At 39.7% G+C, this 24582-nt stretch overlaps 1 protein-coding gene and 1 long non-coding RNA gene across 2 annotated transcripts in view; both read right to left on the bottom strand.

Moving 5' to 3' along the window:
* Positions 1-2161: 2161 nt before the first annotated feature.
* LOC133216505 (cytochrome c oxidase subunit 7C, mitochondrial) overlaps positions 2162-24582 on the bottom strand; it is a 74775-nt gene continuing 52354 nt past the window's right edge. Inside the window, exon 3 of the mRNA XM_061361268.1 lies at positions 2162-2175. The gene's annotated coding sequence lies outside the window, so the exon portion shown is untranslated. The remainder of the gene's footprint in view (positions 2176-24582) is intronic.
* On the bottom strand, positions 9045-13530 carry LOC133216507 (uncharacterized). Its single transcript, XR_009726660.1, has 3 exons — positions 13418-13530; positions 11496-11694; positions 9045-9174 (listed from the first exon to the last, which is right to left on the bottom strand). It is a non-coding gene; the product is annotated as an uncharacterized LOC133216507 (long non-coding RNA).

Below are 24582 nucleotides of genomic sequence, written 5' to 3'. Positions count from 1 at the left end.
TCCCCTCTGTCAGGTTAAAACCATTCCCCCTTGTGCTGTCCCTACAGACCCTTGTCCAAAGTCCCTCTCCAGCTTTCTTGTATGCCCCCTTTAGACACTGGCAGCTGCTCTAAGGTCTCCCCTTAAGGAGCCTTCTCTTCTCCAGGCTGAACCAGTCCAGCTCTCTCAGCCTGTCTCCAGAGCAGAGCTGCTCCAGCCCTCACAGCATCTCCATGGCCTCCTTTGGACTCACTCCAACAGCTCCACATCCCTCTTGTGTTGTTGCCTCAGAGCTGGACACAGCACTGCAGGTGGAGTCTCCCCAGAGCACAGCAGAAGGGCTGAAACCCCTCCCTTGACATGCTGTTTATGCTCTGGGGATGCAGCCCAGCACATGCGGTGGTTCTGGCCTCCACCACACTCTGAAGCTGGGTCATGGGGATTTTATTCTCACCCCCAAGTCCTTCTCCTCAGGGCTGCTCCATCCATTCTCCCCATTTCTGTGTTTGTGCTGGGGACTGCTCCATCCCAGGTGCAGGACCTTGCACTTGGTCTTGTTGAACTGCATGCGGTTCACATTGTCCTACCTCTCCAGCCTGTTCCGGTCCCTTTGGATCCCACCCTTGTCCCCCAGCATCTGGACTGCAACACGTAGCTTGGTGTCATTAGCAGTCCTGTTGAGGGTGCTTGATCCCATTTTCCATGTCACCAACAAAGATGCTGGACAGGACCAGTCCCAACATGGGCCCTTGAAGAACACCACTTGTCACCAGTCTCCACATGGACATTGAGCCATTGACCACAACTCTCTGAGTGCAACCATCATGCCTGTTGTCTAGTTCATGAAGCTGGAGCAGAGGTTACCACTGGAGGCAACTCTTCCTGCTAAGCGTTATTACATTGTAAGTCAGAAAGAGGAGAGAGAACCTGCTGGGAAATTTTGACAGCTATCTGGACCCTGAAGAGACAAATTTTGGCTCTGTAAAAGCAACAACTTGTTCCTCCTATCCATCTTTGTGAATCTGAAGATTTAGTATTAGGTCTGTACTTTGCATGAAGTAGATGACAGAATTCCTCTCCAGCAGTTTTCAGCGCATAGTACCTCATCTGAATCAGATTTTTCACAGTGCTCTTGTGGAAAAAGGGTCACATAGAAATGCTAATGCAAAATTACATTTTCTTTTTGTTTTATTAATTTTGTATGTGCTTACATACAGCACTTTTTGAAATACACTCCTGTGTACCTAGGGAGCACTTAATCCACAGAGAAGTGGTTTACACAATTTCGCTGTCTTGCTTATCAAACCATCTTGAAGAGGAAGTTATGTTCTGTTATGACTAATTATGCTGCAGAGGCTTGGTGTAGTTTTACATACAGAATTATCTATTCTGCATTTCTTTGCGCTAGGCTTTATCTAGAATATTAAAAAGCTTGCACCTTCAGTAACTAACATATTAAATGTCAGAAATGTACATTGTGATATTTCAGGTATCAAGCCAGAATGGAGAATTAAATTAGAGTTTTTAGGTGTTACAGTAATAGATATGATGGGAACATGATCACATTGTTAATTTCTGATACAGTGGCAATTCAGTTTCTTCACTTGTTCTTTAATTGATAAATCATTTCAGTCATGAGATATCTAGGATGAACAGGATACTGACTGGCTCACTCTTTATTTGAATTGGTTTTTAATAATAGTTAAAAATAAAATTTCTTAATGTTTCTATGTCAGTGGAAGAATATATCCATAGCATATCATCTTGGTTTCACTAATATATAAGCATAAAGAATTTAAATCATTGCCTTTTATTTCAGACCTTATTATTTCAGTTGGTGTGTTGCTGGTAAGATATGTAATACTGGACTTCAATCTAACCCAGCTTCCAGTAAGTCTTTCTGACTTAAGATGCCAACATAAAGAATATGGTGTTAATTCACAGTGCTAGTCTATTTTTGCACGTGATGCTGTTTCAGTGACCAGCAGTTTTGCTGGGCATAAATACAAAGTAGAAATAAAAAGTTTTGTACAACATTTACTGCTTTAGTTGGCTGTAGCAATCAGAGCTGTCATGCTAATAACAAAATTGAGGACAGCAGCCATATCTAGCACAACATTTTGTGTAGTTTTTACTGTCCAATATAGAGAAAAGATAGCAATGCAGACTTGGTATATTTACCAGAAGACTTCATCTATGGGATATGCTGATTTTGAACCTCATAATCTTTTCAGAAATTTTTAAATTTGGGGGTTTTTTTAATCAGTGTAGAGCATGCAACCTTTGTTTACCTGTTAGATTTATGCGGGTGAACATAGGTTTGCTTTTTTTTTTTTTTTTTTTACAGTATAGAACACTGTGCTTGCTACTTTATGGCGATCATTATTTGAGTGTTCATTTGTGATAAAAGAGTTTAAAGGGAACTTCAACAAACAGTTGCTATTTCTTTCTTTCGTCTCATGCCTGGTTGTACCTCAACCAAACTATTTTGTTCTTGCTCTCAGTGCATAATCAACCTACATTCTGATTGAGAAGAGCAAGTTTAATCCTCAGTGTAAATCAAGGTCTCAGGAGCTCATGTTAAACCAGATTGAGGCTTTCAGTATGGCTATGGAGGGCTGTAATTGAAAGTGGCAATGTGTTCTTCTGGGATTTCTGCCATTCTAAGTATGACTTTGATCTCCCTAGGAAGTTTCTCCAGAAAGCCTCTTAGGGCACAATTTTTGCAAGAGCTGCTAGGTTGACATGACTTTACTATCTTCAGTTCAGAAAGCAGGAAATCATTCTGACTTTGCGTCCTTCCTTCAGGCAAAATGCAAGAAATTTAGATACACGTCACTCTCCTTTTTCCTCTAGAGAGATTTACAGATACCACTTCCAGCTTCATGGGCTGATTATCCTTTATTTCATCTTTCATATCTGTCACTACCATAACAACTACCTTATAATGGCACCTAGAAAAACCTTAAATTGGGATCTCACTAAACTGTTCACACACAGAGAAATGTGCAGATCCACTGCAGATGTGTCAGTCTTTTACCTGAAAAATGTTGGAAGGATGATTCAGTTTCAGGACTGAGCTAAATAGCCCATTACCATCTTATTATGAACTATAGGGGGACTGGTAGTTTGGAAACCATTTTAACCTCTTCTAATTGTTTTTCTCACTGACCCACATATTTTCTTCTGGCCCCTTGGTCTGTGTGTAATTGAAGCTTAGTCTTAATGGTTGAGATAGTTGCGTTTCAGAGTGCTACAAGATTTTTAACCAACACAGACTAGAGCAAATATCACACAAGTAAGGCACTTATCTGAAACAGAGAATAGCAACTAATGAGCTAGAATAATACTTCTGTGTTCCAGTATTTCCTGAGCCAAATTCTATTTTGGGGAGCCCAGCTGAGGCAGGCAGTGATTACGATTAATCATCTTTTCAGAGTGGACTAATTCACTGCCATTCATTTTCTTCCCACCATGTTACGCACCTATTTTCAAACTGTGCAAAACAATGGTTCTTAATCATTATCACTGATTTCCATGGAAATGGAGAGAGGCTTGGCCAAGATAGCCTAAACCACACTTTCCTTTCCACAGTTCAGAAGCTCTTTGTTCCCAGTACTGATTTCTTTCTGCACACAATCTAAAGGGTATTTGTGTGAACTAATGAAAAAAAGCTTGTTGTTTGAAGGAAAGTGGGGGTGGCATTGAATAAGAGCATCAGTGTTAGGAAATGTATCACAACATCTTTCACCACTTCTGCATGGGCATAACACTGAAGCATTATCCATGTTCATTCTTACCTTGACTGTGGGTTTCAAGAAAACAAAAGGCAAATAGGCACTGGATAATAATAATGATTTTAGCAGTGAAATTTACCAATAATATATTTTTTATTTCACATTTTTAGTTTTTTTTCCATATTCTAGAGCCATGTATTTGTGACAAATGAATTCTTATACAGCAATGAATTGTTACACTAGTCACATCATCAGCTTTGTCCCTGCATTGTGGTTTCAATATACTTTTGTTTGTGTACTGCCAATAGAAAAATCGGTATTTGTAGTATATGGTATTCTGTAGCTGGCGAGTCATATCCGTTATCAATATCATCATTGTAAAACCTTCATGCACAATATAAAGCACTTTTCAGCCGTAAAGCAATTTGAAATTAAAGTGGAAATCAATAAAGAGTTCATCAGAAGATAAGGTTTAGTGCATTTGCACACACATGCACACACAGAAAGCCAAGTATATCGGCGTATTAGCCAATTAAGTATGTAATAGGATAGAAGCTCAGCAGGAAATATGATGTACACTTTTGAAAACAGGCTATAATGAAAGTGCTGCAAAAGGCATAAAAGTAAAGCTGAATGGTTATGTTTAGGATATATCAGGTTAGAATGAGCCCGGTCTTGCAGGCTGACTTCAGTGCCCTCTGTTCTCATGTCAGTGAGAGTCATTGGCACGCATTTTAAATTTTAATATTGGGTAATCTTTGAAACAATTGAATATTCTGCTCATCTTCAAAAAATAAACACATTTTTTATTCTCCTAATGATTCTTTGGATATTTTAAAACAGTGAAGGAAATAATAATGAAGAAATGCAAACAAAAACTTTATGCTTCCAAATTCTTCTTTAGCATAGTGAACTTCTGTATTTTTTAAGGTATGTGTATATGTATGCATATATATATACATATATATATGTGGCTATGTACAGAAAAAAAACCCACATATTTAAGTTGATGTGACTACCTCGTCATAAAAACTGGAACCTTGAAATATCTGTTTCCAACTTAATGGGTAACTTTCATATTAAAGTATCGTAATTCTTACCCAAAGAATGACTGAAGGAAAGTGAGATTTCAATGGTTCTTCCACTCCTTTTTGTGTTTCTCTTTTGCACTGTCTCCTACCTTACCATCAGTAACAGCCACCTACGTTCCTCATGTCCCTGTTTTCCAATTCAAAGGAACAGTTTTATTTCTTATGTTTTCTAATATACAATCCTTTCATTTCCCCTGTTAGAAGGGAGGCTGTACATTTATTAGAGGTCAGCTAAATACCACGGTGAGCACTTCTTACATTCTACAGTTTTCCAAATGAGATTATACTTTTGTTACCTGTTCATTCAGATTATCCTGTCACATAAGAAATGAAATCTTCCTTTTTTTTGTTGAATGTTTTATGTTTTTCAATATGTCAGCAGCAGCTTATTATTCTAAATACCAACAATAGCTCATACCGTGGACCTTCTTGAGCAAAGGTGTTTTTATGGGTGTTTTATGGTGTTTTATGCATTGTTTAACAATGCCATAGACGAAAAATATTTGTTGCCTTCAAGGAAGATCTATTCATTTATCAGAATTTGTATTCTGCTTACTGACTGAAAATACAGTCATCTTTAAAATGCAGTATGGATATAAACATATTTTTGTTTGTATTATTCCATGATTCAACAGAAACTCAAACAGCAAGGTTATTAAAAAGTGTAGGTTTTGATCCAATCCACTTGTGAGCTACATATGTCACCTTCTCTGAATATAGCCTCTTAAATTAATATTCTATCATTGCTCAACCCAAAGGTACTTGAGTTCTCAATAGGTGAGTCAGTAAGGGAGTGGCAGCAACAGAGATAAGCAAAACCAACACTTTCATAGGTTCTCAGACCTAAAATGCTGATCTTCTTTGGCCTTTGATCCGTGAAAAAAAAAAAAAGTTTATGTCAGGCTAACCTGCTGTAGTTTAGTGCAAAGGACATACTAAATCACAGAGGGAAAAAGCCCTCCCAGATGACCTCTGAACTCGTTTCAGAATTCCTTTTAGTTGAAGCCCTATGGGTTTGATGAATTTATTTTTCATCAGTGCCCAAAATAGGATAGGCCCATTTCAAATACTAAAGATGCAAAGCTCATAACTGGTAGAGAAAACATGACTGATTGACATGAACCAGCTCCTGTCCAACAAATTCATGAAAAAAGTCATTCTGCAGCTAGCCCAGATTGCGAAAATGAATCCAAGGTTAACAATAGTAATATGGATCACTTGCCTATTAATCAGCTCAGTCTTATGGACCACCAACCATGTAAGTGTATTTTTAATAGTCTTAATATAAGTTTATATAATTATAACTTCTGGGATTTTGACTACATAGCCAGGACATGTAACTAATATTTAAAGGACCTTTTGAAAACCTCTGTATAGAGTATTTCAGAACTTCAGCTGAAACTTTGAAACTGAAAGTCTGAAAAACAGCACAAGTACTTCTCAATTTCAAAGCAACATAATATTTTATTTTAAATTCCCACACATTAATTATTTAACCAACCTTATACCTTTTAAAATGCCAAATTTGTACTTTATAAGGAAACAAAATGTAATTGTTCAGTTAGTCTAACTGGTGAAGTTCCTTTTTCTTCCAAGAAAATACTGGGGAAAAAAAAAAAGGATAAGCGAGTCTAGGAAAGAGAAGGTTGTAGGAAGAACAGCGCTTGAGTGTTGACTAGATATAGAAGACGTTAGGACAGAGGAAGATAATACTTTTTTGTGAATTTCCCACCTGGAAATGACTAGAAAGTTTAAGTTCAACAAGGAAAACATAAGCTATATGTATGAAAAATAGCAAGTGTAGATTAATTAATGGCATGAGAGTTTAGCAGAGAAATATGTTATACTCCATAACTTAGGAATCTTGAGGTTTCAAGAGTTTAGCCATTTGTCAACACAGCAGATGAATGGACACTTGTACTTTTCCATGGTTTAGCAAGGAAGTGGTGACAGGAACGCTACATCCTCAAGTGAAAGGTAAGTTTTATGTGGAACTGGCTATCTCAGTGTCAACCTCATGCAGATTTTATTTCCTCATAACTGAAATAATTTAGTTCAACCATGACTGGCTTCTTCAAAATCAGACTCAGTGCCTTGTCTCCCTAAGTACTGAGCTGACTTCACATAACACCTGTACCTTTCCAGTAGTAAAAAGTGTGGCTGAGGTCTTTAGGAAAAGACATATAGAGAACATAGGCAGAGCCATAGAATGACATGGGCAGAAAATTCAAATGCTGTTTCTGCTTAAAGTGGGCTTTCAAGATGTTTGGCACAACTTTCTAGTCCTACTTGTAACAGAGATCTCCTTGTGTCCTAATCAGTGCTTCTGGGTTGGAAATCAGTTAAGGGTCTTACCAGGAGATACATTACCCAAACAAGTTCCAGTCTACTTAACTACTTTAACACACCTATATTAAATGTTTCATTTTAAATTTGTGAGGTTTATTTTGAAGCCAAGGACTTCAAAAGGTGTCAGCTTTATCTAGTGTTGAGGTTGAGATATGTAAAGGCATGAATGGCTGTTGGTATACCTGTTTATCTTAAAAGGCATGGGACAATATAGGAAGGTGATGGGTCTGCTTCAGCATTTATCACTTTAAGAACTCCTCCTCCTCAGATACTGGAAATCAAAAAGATTTAGTTTGCCAGGACAAAATGGAGATGACTGCGTGTGTGTAGTCAATATTGTTTGCAAATTAATGACCTCAGCTGTGTACTGTATTTTTAGCTATTCATGAAAACTGCCAAATGGTGACACACTCATCTGATTAGTCCTGGCTCACTCTGCATGAGACTGGGTATGGCTTTGCAAGCCTGGACAGCTGTCTCAAGAATGACATATTATTTAATGTGATACCCAGAGATTAATAATTAATCTCATTAATAAAATATCCTGAAAGATAATGGAGTTTATGGAACAGATCTTCAGATCTCGTCTCAAGAAAACTGTACTCATTAATTTCTTCTGTTTTTTTTTTTTATTTTACTCAGTAATATTGACAATTTTTAAAAATACAGTTGTTTACTGTTGATGAAAAATATGACGTTGTAATTCAGTTAAGAGCTTGGCCTTACCAGTAGGTAGGTTATCAGCCACAGACATGTTTGTCTTCAACTCTTCTGTCTTCTTAAATAGCTGGTATGTTACTGTTGCATAGAGGGCTGATGATCATGTAACATGGTTGTTGCTCTGTGCTGTTACTCTTCTTCTTCCTGTGCTGGATGCCTGAGAACTTCAGCGCTGGTGAGGAAAGGAGTAAGTGGGCTGGCACTCAGGAACCTTGAGGGATGGGAAGAAGAAATCTGGCTTGTTTGTGTGGTGCACAGAACCCTCGCTCTAACCAGAATATTAGTTGTTGGAGATTTTGTGTCCCACTCCCTCTAGTTTTTCTATTAGTTACTGTTAGCTCAGCATTTGATCCCAGGAAAGATAAATACATAGGAAGGATTAGTATACTACAGTCTAAGGGTTCATATCTATTTTTTGTATGCATATTTGTATGCATGTATTAATGTATATACAAGCCAAATGAAAGGAATGAGGAAGCTTACTTACAAAACTCCCAATTAGATATTAGAATTAGATGTCTTCTCTTCAGCTATGACACAGACTGCTTGGTCCTATCACATTTTTGCATACTGTAAGGTACTGATCTGAAATCCAATAGTTCATGAAGATTGATTTGATGACTGCAGTCACCAAGTTGCCATCAGTTAGCACAGACACGAATAGAGCAGAAAAGGTAATGAGCAATGCCCTTCCTGAGCTGGAACTCAGCTGGGAGTTTTATTGGACATAGAGAGGTTCAATTCAGGAGTGGGAGATGGGGTTTCCAGCATACGGCCCTGCAGGGATCCGAAAATCTCTTTGCCCTAGCTCTCATGTCGTCATGCTTCTCAATGTTACCTCTTTTTTATTCATTTCAGCTGGACATGATGATGAAGTTGGAGAGCATCATTTATTTTAATTAGGTCTTTGCATGGCACCTCCACATCAGTAGATTGCAAAATGAGGTGTATACTTTTCTGTGAGCTAGGAGCAATCTGATTAAAGCTTGGAAAACTGAAAAATGCTCAGAGCCATAGGACAAGAGTTGGTTTCTTTTGTTGATTTACCATGTAATTTATCGAAAGTTATTACCAGATGTGTTTTCTCAGCTGTGTACTTTATTTTTAGCTATTCATGAAAATTACCAAATGGTGACACACTCATCTGTTTAGTCCTGGCTCAATTGGGCATGGCTTTGCAAGCCTGGGCAGCTGTCTCAAGAATGAAGACTGGCACTCAGCTGAATAACCATTTTCATGGAAGCTTTGTCAGTGGATTTAAATGTTGATTTCTTGAGTTTTTCACTCACACGTGTACCCTAATAGGAATAGTGTATAATATTTTATTTTAGTGTAGAAATATTTTATGCATTTTATTTTCTAAAGAATCACAGTTTCTTGCTCAAATATAGGTTGTCAGAGTAGAATTTTATGTGTAACCTTCAATAATCTTAGTTAACATCTTTCTATTCTTCTCCAAAATCTCTCTGCTGAAGTGAGTCTTATTGATTTTATTTACTTTATAGCCAATTTACTTTAAAACTAAGCTTGGACACTAAAAGTGTCCAGACCTACATAACCTCCTTTTGCTTTTTTTTTTTTTTCCAGGAAACTTTAAAAAGGGAAAAATCCAGTTGAAGATAAATGTGGTTTATTTTAGCAAATACCTACAGAAGATCTGTTACAGGTCACCTGAGCAAGAAGAACCGGTGGATGAAACACTCTATAGACAGATAGGAAAAGCCTCACGCTCACAGGCCCTTGTTCTCATGGGAGACTTCAACAACCCTGACATCTGCTGGAATGACAGTACGGTCCAGCACAAGCAATCCAGGAGGTTACTCAATTGTGTGGAAGACAACTTCCTTCTGCAAGTAATAGAGGAGCCGACAAGGAGAGGTGCCATGCTTGACCTCGTGCTTACCAACAGGGAAGGGCTCGTTGGAAATGTGACGCTCTAGGGCAGCCTTGGATGCAGTGATCACGAGATGGTCGAACTCAAGATCCTCAGGACAGTGAGAAGAGCGTGCAGCAAGCTCACTGCCTTAGACTTCAAGAGAGCAGACTTTGGCCTCTTCAGCAACCTGCTTAGGAAGGTTCCATGGGCTATACCCCTAGAGGGCAGGGGGGCCCAAGACTGTTGGTTGATATTCAAGGATCACCTGCTACAAGCTCAGGAGTGTTGCGTCCCGACTAGAAGGCAGTGCAGCAGGAGGGCCAGGAGACCTCCTTGGATGGATAAGGAGCTGCTGAGGAAAATTCAAATGAAAAAAAAAAGGCTTATAAAAGGTGGAAGCAAGGACAGGCTGCCTGGGAAGAGTACAGGGATGTTGTCCGGGAAGCTAGGGACCAGGTTACGAAAGCTAAGGCCCAGTTAGAGTTAAACTTGGCTAGGGATGTTAAGGATAACAGGAAGGGACTCTATAGGTATGTAGCGAATAAAAAACAGGCTAGGGAGAATGTAGGCCCCCTCAGGAAGGTCTCGGGTAGCTAGCTACACAGGATTTGGAGAAGGCTGAGGTTCTGAATGACTTCTTTGCCTCAGTCTTCACTGGCAAAGGCTCTGACCGCACCACCCAAGTCTTGAAAGACAGATGCAGGGACTGTGAGAATGAAGACCTTGGGCCCACTGTAGAAGAGGATCTGGTTCGAGACCATTTTAAGAACCTGAACATACACAAATCCATGGGACCTGATGAAATCCATCCATGGGTCCTGAAGGAGCTGGTGAATGAAATTGCTAAGCCACTTTCCCTCATATTAGAAAGCCTTGGGTGATATGGTTTAGTGTGAGGTGTCCCTGTCCATGGCAGGGGGGGTGGAACTAGATGATCTTCAGGTCCTTTCCAACCCTAACTATTCTATGATTCTATGATTCTGAAGACAGTGATTGGTCTGATTGCTAGTTAACATCCTTTAATAATACTAACGTTATTACAGAAGACATTCTAGGTAATGTTCATGAACATCCATGGGCAGGGACACCTCGCTCTAAACCATATCACCCAAAGCCTCATCCAACCTGGCCTTGGACACTGCCAGGGATGGAGCATTCACAACCTCCCTGGGCAACCCATTCCAGTGTCTCGCCACCCTCACAGGAAAGAATTTCCTCCTTATATCCAATCTAAATTTCCCCTGTTTAAGTTTTAACCCATTACCCCTTGTCCTATCACTACAGTCCCTAATGAAGAGTCCATCCCCAGCATCCCTATAGGCCCCCTTCAGATACTGGAAGGCTGCTATGTGGTCTCCATGCAGCCTTCTCTTCTCCAGGCTGAACAGTCCCAACTTTCTCAGCCAGTCTTCATTTGGGAGGTGCTCCAGTGCCCTGATCATCCTTGTGGCTCTCCTCTGGACTTGTTCCAACAGTTCCATGTCCTTTTTATGTTGAGGACACCAGAACTGCACACAATAGTCCAAGTGAGGTCTCATGAGAGCAGAATAAAGGGGCAGGATCACCTCCTTCAACCTGCTGGTCATGCTCCTTTTGATGCAGCCCAGGATACAGTTGGCTTTCTGGGCTGCAAGCACACACTGCTGGCTCATGTTCATCAAACTGAAGTATTTTGATTTTCAGCTGGATTGGACTCTAATGTGAGCTTCATAAAAACATCTATGTAAAGATATATAGCATTACCTCATTAAGACAGAATGGATAACTTTGGAGTAAATTCCTTCTCAGAGGGTTAGATAAATATAGCCACAGTCGATTTCTCTGGCTAAAAATCTGTGCAGTGATAATCTCAAAACGCTTCCTTGGTCCACTTCTTTTCTCAACATCAATAGCAGAAATGCTCTCTATCACTCACCATCATGACAAATGCTGGCAAAAATGACTGAAAGAGAATGGGAAGATTTTTGGTGTGTGAAATTTTATCCACCCTATGTATACATAGATGTCATTCAAGTGCCAAATTCTTCATATGTATGTCTACTTTAAACTTCCCATCATTCAAATTGCCAGCATTAGCCAAACCCCAACTCACTTATCTGTGTAGCTGTAGTAGTCCCGTGCCAGTCAACTTAAAAATGCATGATTTTAAAGGAATTGAAAGGAAGTCACTGAACAGTATGTGTGCAAATTCCTCTCCTTTCCTAAAACACTTACACAGATCTTCAGTGAAGAAAGTGTTTGAACACACCAGAAATGTATTCACAAAACAATGAAAAAACTGCGTTAGGGAAAAAAAAAAAACAAAGGGAAAAAAAAAAAAAAAAGGAAGAAAAAGAGTTTTCACACCGCAAGAAATATAACACAGACTGCCCAGTGTATCTCAGGGTCTGTTTTCACTTACTTGTACAAGTCCCCCAGGCCAGGTCCAAAAAAGCATTTATGTATTTAATCCCCACTGAAAACTCTTCATTGAGAGCAAGTCTTGAGAGTTTTAAAAACTTCAACCTTAAAGTATGCATAACTGCATAAAAATCATTTTATATGAAGCTACGGTCAAAGTCTTATTTTCAAGATACATTTTACCTTCCCCATCCACTCAGTTTACGACCAGTAGATGCCGCTGTGCCCTAAGGAAGAAAATGAAGGACAGCCTCACAGCTGCCTTTAAATCCTCGCATAAACAATTTTAGAAAGCCTGTGTTGACTGAAACACTGTAATTTCTTTAAGTGTTTTTTTTTTTTTTTGTAACCAGACACAGCTAGACTATTAATAAGAACAATTCCCTGAAGCATGGAGTTTAGCTCAAGAGGGTTAAAACACTTTGAGGTGTCACAGCTGTTTGCAGAACTGGTGCTAAAAGCTGATTGAGTTTTCAGCCAGGCAGAATCTCCCCTGCACAGCAGGAGCATCCCTTGGCAGCATCCCTGCTCCATGTAAGATGGCAGCTTCTGCTTTCGCACTCTTTCTTTCTTGCAAAAGATCAGGCAATGTGTTCATTGTAATGCTGCCTATTGCTTTCTTAACTAGCCTGTTAACATGATTGGTTAAGGCACTGTGTTACTTTTCCATATAAATGACGTAGGAGGCACAAAGACATCATAAAGTTAAGATGCCTTCTTGCAGCTGGCAGGTTCAGGCTTCTGCAGAGCTGAGTTTGTTGGGAATGCCTGCTTTTCTGGAGGAAGTAAGACTTGAGTTGAAAATACCAGGAAAAAAATGTATTTCTTACAACCTAGGCTGAATAGTAAAAACACACTTTCAGCAATGAACTGCTTTAAGTGCTGAAATTCTAATTTCCTAGCACCATTCATAATGATGGGTAACTGAATGCTCATGAGGAGAAAAACAATCTTCTGGTATTCCCAGGAGGAAGAAGAGGAGGGGCTGGATAACCTAATGGTGCTTTTGTGGCTGCAGCTGGTAATATTCAGCAAAGAATAACAAAACCTAGTTAAAATAGCTCAGAGCATTGAACACGATTTCATTATCACAAAATGACAGTCATTAACAGGAAAAGGGACATATTTTTGGGGTTTGTTTTTTTTTCCTTCTTAAAATCACTCATTTTGCATTTTCTTGGTCACCTGGGCCTACAGGAGAAAATACTTTGTCCAACAGCACAGAACAGCCAGAATTTTATCTCAAATGTCATCAGATGATTTACCTTGAAAAGGAGATGTCCCTCAAATTCACTGGCATTTTAATGAAACCTATAGGCACAGTATTACCTCCCCACCAATACCTGTATCACCAAACCACTAGCCAGCTTCTATTAAAAACAAACAAAAAAATAAAAAAAAAATCCAACCACTCCATTATTTGAATAACTGCAATTTTCTAAGAGTAAAAATAGAAGATATGGTATATGAACAGGGAGGTCTACATAAAGAGCAAAATATTCTCTACAGTGAAGTAAAACCACCTATTCCCATGCTGAATATTTTGTTTACAGCAAAGATTTTCTTCTTCCACAACCACATAACATCATATAACTATTTCTGTCAAAATGCTCCAAAGAACATTAATAATAAATGACTAATTTATTGATGCTGTTCAGAAGCTGTCAAATGAAAAGGAAAAGTTCTCAAATGAAATAAGGAAAGAAAAATGCTGTACCAACTATTGCATTATTGTAAGGACTATTGGTATTTTTCAGTGATGGATAGGACAGAAGAAATGGTGTAACAGCCAGATAAGATGAATCCGCAGGGGAAACACTGAAGGTCTAGGATGGGTTAAACTGAAAGGGATTCTGCTAAATGCCTGTGCCTGAAGGTTTTTTTATCCTGTGAGACACAGCTCTGGCAGAAATGGCAGCAGAAGAATTCAGAGAAGGAGGTGGGTTCTATGACCCCTTACTTCCCCTGTAGTGATGCTAAGATTCTGTGTATATGAACAAGAAGAAAACCTAGAAACACAGAATCACAGGCTGGTTTGCGTTGGACAGGACCTTAAAGCTCAAAGAGTTCCAACCCCCTGCCATGGGCAAGGACACCTTCCTCTAGACCAGGCTGCTCCAAGTCCCGTCCAACGTAGACTTGAGCACTGCCAGGGATGGGGCAGCCACAGCTTCTCTGGGCAACCTGTGCCAGGGCCTCAGCACCATCACAGGGAAGAACTTCTGCCTAAGAGCTCATCTCAGTCTCCCCTTTGTCAGATTAAAGCCATTCCCCCTTGTCCTGTCCCACGGGCCTTTGTTCAAAGCCCCTCTCCATGTTTCTTGTAGCCCCTTTAAGCACTGCAGCTGCTCTAAGGTCTCCCTGGAGCTTCATTTCTGCAGGCTGAACATACCCAAACACTTGCCATTTTAAAAGAAGGGAGAGTAAGCTCAAAGGATTTGTACCTTTAGGCTATCTTATGGAGTATGTAGTATTTAACTTTCCTGCAGAAGGTTCATGTGGCTGCACGCTGATGCATTAAATGCAAATCACAGGTAAGTTTTTTCAAATAGAGTTTGTAGCAGCATGGCAGAGTGAATATTTATTTTCTGTTTGCATTACTAGGTACTACTGGAATGAAATTCGGCTAGAGAGATAAACCAAAGCAGAGGTACACAAATAGCAGCATTCTGACCTGAAACTCAGAATGCCAGACTTTAATTATTTCCTACTTTTTTTTGATGCAGGGGTGAGTGGCATACGGTACTGAGCGTACGCTGGTCATATGCAGGCTGAGGAGGACTACACTCCCTCTTCTCTTCATTATTACTACTGTTTGTAAGTGCATGGCCCCACATCCCCCGTTTCTTCCTGTGTGTATATCAGTTCTACAGCTGCCCCTGAGCTTGTTTGCATCTTTTCATTTTTGGCTAGAACACCTTGACACAGCTGTATGAATATGTAACACATTTCAAAATTGCACTTACTTTACACACTGCAGAATGCCAGAAAAAAATAAAAAATCATTGTTACTGAAGCATCTTTTCACTTCAAATTTCCTCAAAGGTGAGTATATTTTTTCCCTGTCAGGCTGCTGGAATATTTTGATGCAAAATTCTGTGATCTGTTTATCACATCAGGTTCCCACTGAACTGAATTTAAATAGTGCATAATATGATTCTTTTTTTTTTCACCAAGATTACAAGGAATTCAGTAAAGAATATACTGAGACTCCTCTACTGTATACCAGAGGTACGTGAAGTCTGAATTTCACCACTGTCGGTATGCAATTGACATGCTGTCTCTCCCTGCCCATCACCAAGGGAGGAAGGGAGGGAGGGAGGGAGGGAGGGAGGGAGGGAGGGAGGGAGGAAGGAAGGAAGGAGGGAAGGAAGGAAGGAAGGAAGGAAGGAAGGAAGGAAGGAAGGAAGGAAGGAAGGAAGGAAGGAAGGAAGGAAGGAAGGAAGGAAGGAAGGAAGGAAGGAAGGAAGGAAGGAAGGAAGGAAGGAAGGAAGGAAGGAAGGAAGGAAGGAAGGAAGGAAGGAAGGAAGGAAGGAAGGAAGGAAGGAAGGAAGGAAGGAAGGAAGGAAGGAAGGAAGGAAGGAAGGAAGGAAGGAAGGAAGGAAGGAAGGAAGGAAGGAAGGAAGGAAGGAAGGAAGGAAGGAAGGAAGGAAGGAAGGAAGGAAGGAAGGAAGGAAGGAAGGAAGGAAGGAAGGAAGGAAGGAAGGAAGGAAGGAAGGAAGGAAGGAAGGAAGGAAGGAAGGAAGGAAGGAAGGAAGGGTTCTAATATTTATCTGTACCAGTGATAAATATCCACTCTTGTATGTCCTTATCCAAACCAGGCTATGAGCATTCTCCATGTCTCATCACTATTCTGCAATGAATTTGCTAGTATAGTGAAGCTGTCTTACTGTGTGCCTTTAGTTGTTGATCTGATTTAGTAGGGCTCTGCCTTTATTCACCTTGCTGATATTTTTTAATGACAGACTCTTTACTGGAACCCCTGTGGAGCTGTTTGGGAGGGAGGCTTCATGGATATCATTACAGAACATACCAACACACATAAAGCTAAATCTCAGAATGTGAGTGCCCTAGAAGTATCTAATGCTTGTTGTATGCTGAGATTCCAGAGAAAAAGTCCTCCTTAAAATGGCAACATCTGCCATAAGATGAAATCTGTACCTAGGTACTTGAACATTCAAGCACGCACTTTTCTTCTGTTCTTTGATTGTTTCTCTATCAATTTGCAGTTAAGAGGTTTTGCTGTCAAACACCATAATGAAAGTAAAACCTATGACACTGGTGTTATTCAGCCACAGAACACTCACCCTGCTCCTAGACACTATGGATATTTTAAGTTAAAAATACTTATTTGGGCTTTTTTCCTTTTTGTTCAGCTAAAGATATGAACAACATTCCTCCTGTAGATACATAATGAGAAAAAAATGAAATACCTTTCCAAGCTCTGGATGCTCAGTTTACTACAGGCACATAAAGTATTAAATAAATAGACTCAGATGTCTTCTGTTTCTCATTGTCTTTTTTATAAGTAATGTCTAACACAATTATAAAGTCTGGTGGGCTTCTGAAAATATTGTAGAATATCTTAAGTAGTCCTTGGAAAGAACTGCACTTGGAAAGCACACTGAAGAGTGCTGCACTGCAACATTATAGAACTTAGTTGTAACTATGATATCCAATCACCCCAAAGTCTCAGCCTCACTACATACTAAGAAAAAAAGCTTCACAAATCTTGACTTTGTTTATAAGGACCATTGACCTGGCACCTGGTAAGGTAGCTAACTAAAGAAACAGAAGTATTTATTGTAGTAATTAAATTCTAAACACTGGTAAAAAACAACCAACCAACCAAAAGACCCCACGAAAACCAACGACAACAACAAAAAAAATCAATTTATTTTTTTTAGACATTTAAATTGGTTCCATGTGCTGAGGGCTTTTTTGTGTTTGATGGCATTTTGTCCATTTGCTGATCAATTTTTCTCTGAAGATCCAACTAGGTTATTAACATAATATATTGACCAATTAAATAGTACTTTCTTTTCAGACACTGGAAACTGTGATGAAATATCTTAGGACAAAATAAGGATGTGGAGCTGTTGGAGATGCTGTGTGGACTGGAGCAGCTCTGCTCTGGAGACAGGCTGAGAGAGCTGGGCTTGGTTCAGCCTGGGGAAGACAAGGGTCCAGGAGACCTTGGTGCAGCTTCAGTGCCTGAAGGGGCTACAGGAAACCTGGAGAGGGGCTTTGAACAAAGGCCCATGGGACAGGAAAAGGGGGAATGGCTTTAACCTGACAGAGGGGAGATTGAGATGAGCTCTTAGGCAGAAGTTCTTCCCTGTGAGGGGGGTGAGGCCCTGGCACAGATTGCCCAGAGAAGCTGTGGCTGACCCATCCCTGGCAGTGGTCAAGACCAGGTTGGATGGGGCTTGGAGCAGCCTGGTCTAGTGAAATGTGTCCCTGCCCATTGAAGGCGGCTGGAAGAGGATGAGCTTTAAGGTCCATTCCCACTCAAACCATTCTATAAGTCTATGATTCTTAAGATACTTTTACATTTTTATTTCACACCTTTACTTTCGAGACTATGGGGTCTCATTTGCATCATTCCAGTCAAGAAGACCTATGCCTCTCAAACTGTGGATGAACTGAAACTTTCTGCTTGCATGTGAGGTTTTCGTTTTAGCACAGAGGTGTGTTTGTCAAGATATATGCCTGTAAGAGGAGCTAGTAAGTGCCTTTGAGGCCCTCGATTTAAGCATACACATCAAAACCCATGAATACTATCACTGCTTCCAGGTGCAATATTTGAAAAATATTTATTTAAGGTATGATAATTTAGCTTTTGAAAAGAAATTAAATTTATCTTGAATTTTATTATTTTTTTTAAGTACAGCTACTAATTACATAGGATTGAAATTACTATGATTAGCCATTTGGGTGTGCATTTATTTACTCCAGGTAATGCAGTTGCAATTACTAACCCTAGAAACTCACAAAGTTGTTGTTGTAAGTATATATACTGGTACAGTTATAGATATAGGTATAGATATAAATAATAAGGGTAACCATAATAATATGTGGATTGAAGGTGGTAAATCAGGAACTTCTGCTCTCGTAAACCACAAAAATGATAGGAGGAATGTGATGAGGAAAGGATCACACAGGATGCTGTGCCAAAACATCACAGGTCCACAAAGTTACTTCATAGAGAGCAGAATATATACTAAAGTTTTCATTCTTTTAACATGTATTTAGTGGAAGGCATATTATGCATTTTGTCCGAGTTAAAGCCAGTGTCTTTTAGAGAGAAGAAGGAATTATTTATGGTTAGCAGATTGTTCCTCTTTTCATGAAAAATGTCACTTTTAGAGACAGAATACCAGATTAGATTGTCTTGCATCTGGTCCAACTGGGAAATCCCAATATTTCCCATTAGACATGCAGCTTAAATACTGAACAAATGTCTTGTCACATTATTGAAAAAGGGAAAAGGCATGTGAGGTTTACAGAGTGGAGACTATGCACAGATAGATAGAAATTAAAATGTCCTACAGGTTGTCTGCCACAGCAGCTTAATTTTAAAAGTGCAGTTTTTAATCAAACAGGATAGCAGCTAGATTTATCAACGGTGTGAACTGTTCTCAGTCTTAAGATTTGAAAGACATTTAAAGTTCATGGGGACAATCCCCTACAGGTTTTTCTCACCCAAAATTACAATTGACTTGAAATGAACGTTTTGGCAGAGAAAATAATTCTTGTTCAGATTTTATGTTTAGCAGTAAAGGAGAAACAGCTTTAGGCAGATCATTTGGCAATGACAAACAAATATATTACAATGCTAAAAAAATTGTTTTAGAAATATCTGAGAGATGAGATAAGATATTTTGATTGATATCCAAAACTTATGTGAAAACTTCATCAAAAAATTACATAAAAGCAAGCAGTGGTAGGAATCCCAAAGCAAGAATTAGATTTCTGATATTGCCCATATCTGATTCTCCAATAGCTGACTGACCCAGGTGGAGATACTAAACTTGGTAAATGAGGTGGGCATCTGGTGGCAACCACTGCTGTGTCAATGCCACTGCTCATCACAAACTCTACAGGATTTTTCATTTTGAATTAAAGCCAGTGGAAAACTTTGTCAAAAAGCATGGAGAATCCAAGGAAATGTGATGGAGAGAGATGTTGTCATTAAAATCATTACAAGCTTTGGGTTTTGTTAGCAGTTTGGTTTCAAACTTGATGAAAGAAACCAAATTCTTGTCTCCTAATCCATGCCCCTAAATAAAAATTGCACTTTCTTAGCTGTTTTACAAAGGGATGAGAGACATTTCATTCTCAGGTGGATTAACAAATGTTTTGAGGTGTTTGAAAGTCACAATTAGATTTGAAAGGGTCATTACAATTCCTGACTTTTGGTACTTATAAGTGAAGTTTTAGAGACAGATGCATCTAAGTTAATCACACAGTAACAGAAGGGATGAAAAAGAAATAAAAAGAAAGGTTTTCCCAGATAGGCATAGGAAAATAGTTACTTCTTATTTTGCAGCATCCCCCTTCCCAAATTTCTAACAAAGACATGAAATGTAGAACTCACTTTAGAAACATTTGCAACAAACTTTAATAAGTTCATGATACGTTTGGAAAAAATTCTGCTCAATATTTCTGTCTCAGTTTATACCATTGTTTATATAGTTCTATTATTAGACAAGGGAATATATTTGAATTCAGCAACACATAATACATAGAATCTTTCATTCTGAATCAAACTGTGTGCTACAATGAATTAACAGAGGTTGTTTTTTCTTTTTTTATTGAAAAGCCTTTTATGAAAGCTTTTTTGAAAGGAAGCTTTTTGCTTCCTTTCACTTCATTTTCTTCCTTCATAAATATATTCTAAGTTTCCTTGTGTTCTTCCAAACTATTATTCTGGTATCAACTTAAGAGTGTCTTCAAGACCTTCCCAGGACACTGTCAAAGCAAAACTAAACTATGCAGATGATGCTTCCTGACATTGAGTTGAAAGGATTGCCATTTATCCTTCCTCGCTTTAATAGTCACTTCCCCATTTTCTTTGCTACCGCATTAAAACCAAAGAAAGCCAACTGTATCCTGGGCTGCATCAAAAGCAGTGTGACCAGCAGGTTGAAGGAGGTGATCCTGCCCCTTTATTCTGCCCTCATGAGACCTCACTTGGACTATTGTGTGCAGTTCTGGTGTCCTCAACATAAAAAGGACATGGAACTGTTGGAACAAGTCCAGAGGAGGGCCACGAGAATGATCAGGGCACTGGAGCACCTCCCAAATGAAGATTGGCTGAGAAAGTTGGGACTGTTCAGCCTGGAGAAGAGAAGGCTGCATGGAGACGTCATAGCAGCCTTCCATTATCTGAAGGGGGCCTATAGGGATGCTGGGGATGGACTCTTCATTAGGGACTGTAGTGATAGGGCAAGGGGTAATGGGTTAAAACTTAAACAAGGGAAGTTTAGATTAGATATAAGGAGGAAATTCTTTCCTGTTAGGGTGGTGAGGCACTGGAATAGGTTGCCCAGGGAGGTTGTGAATGCTCCATCCCTGGCAGTGTTCAAGGCCAGGTTGGATGAGGCCTTGGTTGATATGGTTTAGAGTGAGATGTCCGGGCCCATGGCAGGGGGGCTGGAACTTGATGATGTTAAGGTCCTTTCCAACCCTAGCTATTCTATGATTCTATGACTCTACAAGGAACTGTGCAGGAAAAAGCTGTTTGATAATTTATTTTTACATAAATACACACACAAACCCACATATACACTGTCTCCTTTGTTTTCAGTGCCACATTGATCCTATGAGCAAAAAGTGTATCTGAAGTGCTTTCCAAACTCTAAAAGCTGCATTATCCTTAAACAACACATTTCATATAATTAAGAGAAAGACTATTTTGCACCAAAGGTGTTATAGTTACAGAATACATTGCAACTAAATAGAAGCCACAAGAGCAAGGATTGCAAAGTCACTTTCCCAGGCATAGACCTGTAGACAGTCAATTCATAGAGCTATCAGTCTGCAGAGCATACACGGAAGCCTGCCTCCCTTGAGAAAGTTTTCTGCACAAACTTTCCTGCTCCTTCTTCCTCCCAGGTTGTAGTACATGGGATAAAATAACACACAGAGCTTTGAGAACGTGCTTACATCTGATTAAATTTTGCAAAGCCATTAATTACTAGACAATGTGTATTACCAAATAGATCTGATCCATTTTATTGTATGGGTTTTGTTTTTCAGATTTTGTGTGTTCTGCTAGGCAGACTAGTATGGTATATGACATAAATTGTCTAGTGTTTGGAACTGGCTAGAAAATGCCAGGGAGTGGAGAGAGACACAAACACAAAATCGTGTTGAAGTTGAGAGAACAAATAAATCAGTATGAGGAAGTGTCTTTGGACTAGACACCAAGTGTGGTGTTGCAGCAGCCTGGTGTGTTACCATCTGGAAGAGTTCAAACAATCTATAAATCCCAGGCCCTCCAGGCTGTGGGAAGCTGGCCTGGAGAATTTCTTGGTTTTTTTCTTGGGTGGTAAAGCAGAAGCTGGCTAGCCAATGCTATAAGCATTCCCTGCTGGCTGATCAACATCAGACAGAACAATTTTCTTAACCTCTAACCAAAGATAAGGCCAAAATAACAAGACTGTTTCAAAGGGAGACAAAGAGCTTTCTGAAATAAAGGAGAGAGGTGATAGAAAAAAATTAATGTTATTTAGAGAGTACAGTGCCAATGGGCAGAAGGAGTAAGATTTTTAATCTTAATTGGTTGTGTTATGCTGAAAACTGGAAGTCCTAAGGACCAGATTTTTAGAGGGACCTAGGTATTTAAGGCACACCAGACACCTTCATGGAAAGAAATCTAGCACCTAGCCCAGGAGGGCAACTCCATGAAAAAGCTGGGCATAAAAAATTACCTCAGTGGGGAACCATAGGCAGTCTGAAGGGTAACTCATAGTGAATGCTTCTAATGACTGAACATTCAATGTAGACCCATGGCAATGTATTTATGTGAGAACTACGTAGGGCAGCCAGCAGAAAGTACTAAGTATGGGAATGTATCTGAACTCACCAGAATCTCAGGCTCTGTGGTCATTGTCTGCCCAAAATACAGGACAGACCACTAGTTTTGATAGTAGATACCTATATACACTGGGTACCTCTCGTTATAGTGTATCTACAGGTCATGGACATAGTGATGGTGAAGTGCTCTCATACAACTGCTATTGTTTAGAACATTTGGAATTGGGAGATGTAGGATAGAAGCTTTTGTTTCTAGAGGAATTGAAAGGCTTCTTAACAAGAGATAGCCTTAACTACCAAGCTCCAAGAAGCCTTGTGCCTGGCTTACCTTGCTTTTGAAGTCTGACCACTGACAATTCAGGAATGGAAGAGCCACCAGGCTCGGAAAAGAGTAAGCAAAAGATGATGAGTTAGGCATGATATGAGCATCTTCATCAGGCTGGGTCTTTGACGAACTGATCTACGTTTGAGTGTCTTTCTAACTCATAAATGGATAACCTTTGACAGTAGGTACTTAGTTCCTCAAATGAGAAAATGCCAAAGAACATGCAGAAGCCTTAACTTTGGCTGTATGAAATAGTGCTGTTCAAAGTCAAAACACTGTATTTTTGCAGGCAGATAGCAGGCTTTGCAGCTACAAACAAAGGGAATCTCTGGACTGCATTTAAATTTGGGAGGTGCCAATTGGGAGGGTGCCAGTTTGGAGGTGCCAATTGGGAGGGTGCCAATATGCATTGTAAGGTCTTCTTTTAGCTCTAGATCTCACTGAGTGTGTATTTCCTAAATTAATTTAATTTCTCATCTCTGTCTTTTAACTCATGCTAATTTCTTCCTGCTTCCACCAACAATCAAAACGTATATTCTGAAGCAGTTCTAATCCTGATACTGTGACCCACAGCTCATTTTCTTTCCACTGACAGCTTCAACTTTTCACTGGGGTAGGAAAATTAACCTCATATGTAGATAAAAGTATGCGGAAAGCAAGCATCAAGTTTCTCCCTTGGTTCTCAAATCTAACAGGAATGTAGTGATCATCTCAAGATGAATCATTTTTCTCCACAGGAGAGAAACTCAAGCAGTGCTGTGTGAAGCAGAGTCCTTCTCAATTCACTGAAAGTCCTCACTCAGGTATAACTTCCTTTTGAGTGCTTTTTTCTATCAACTCATTTCCCACTGTGTGAACTGCTTATCAGAGGGAGTTGAGGCAAAGCAGAAGTATCAGAAGACATTCAGACAGGCAGAGATGAAGCTGGCTCTGTGTGACAGTGAGCATCCTGCATTAGGGTGGTGGGCATTAGTTGCTGCGAGACCAGAAAAGCCATACAGCACTAGTAGACAACTGACTTTGGTCTAAAGAACCAATAAAGGGCAGAATGTGAGCATATAAACTGCCTTCTGGAAATCTGCTTCCAGACTCACAGCAACTCTGCTTGTCTTGCACCTATAGCACCCCACTGGAACAAATGACTTAATGAGAAGAACTGCACAAATGGCACCAAATGAAGTAAAAACACTGCAAAGCAGAACTGATGTGGTGACCCACAGTGGCACACCTGTGTGTTTCAGGATTGGAATTTTTCTGCAAGGCTTAGGTTGCTTACTGGGAAGTGTTGAAATGAAATTAGATGTCAAGTAAACACCCCAGCCTCCCTTACTCTGATTTGGATTTTCAGATAAAAACAGCTTATGAAAATGAATCAAAAATACTATGAGAGATTCTGGCATACGCAGCTTGAAAGTGAGGGTGCTTTTTGTGAGCAGTATAGTTTGGTGCTAATACAGTAATGTCAACTACAGAAACATACCAGATCTGTGATCTCAGGAAAAATGTGGAGTGCACAAACAGTCTTTAGTACTGACCACTTTACAGATTAGATCAAATTAGCAGTACCATGTCCAACACCATCATACCTAATCTGCAGCATAGGTGGGGTTTTTTATCTCAGCCTGTAAAACGGAGATCTTTGGAATTATTGTTTATTTTATGAGCAGACCTAAAACCAGCAAAGATCTCTGTCTGCCTGATGCTGACAGATCTTCTGACAGATAATAATCTATTTCTAGAGGTATCTTGGAGTATTTCTCCTATGACAGCACTGAGCAATTCCCTTCCTAAATGTCTCCAGGATCAACACATTCAACATTGCTACACCTAAGGGGCAACATGTGGAAGGCAGTTTGCAGGGCATCTGCACAAGACACAACAGCCGTGGTAGCTTTTATTCATCGTGAATAAAGCTGGCTATTCTGCTCCAGATTGATCGCTCAGTATCACCAACACATCCCAAGCACACTGAATTTCTTCTCTCTTTGAGGCAGAAGGAGGATGCTCACATGCATTTTATCAGACAGAGCTTTTGGAGGTCAGATATTACAGACTTGCACC

This window comes from Neopsephotus bourkii, unplaced genomic scaffold (assembly GCF_033783945.1).
Source record: "Neopsephotus bourkii isolate Nb327-2 ecotype Australia unplaced genomic scaffold, CSIRO-AGI_Nbou_v1 NB_1059, whole genome shotgun sequence".
NCBI classification, from domain to species: domain Eukaryota; kingdom Metazoa; phylum Chordata; class Aves; order Psittaciformes; family Psittacidae; genus Neopsephotus; species Neopsephotus bourkii.
This window is presented reverse-complemented; position numbering and strand designations above follow the sequence as displayed.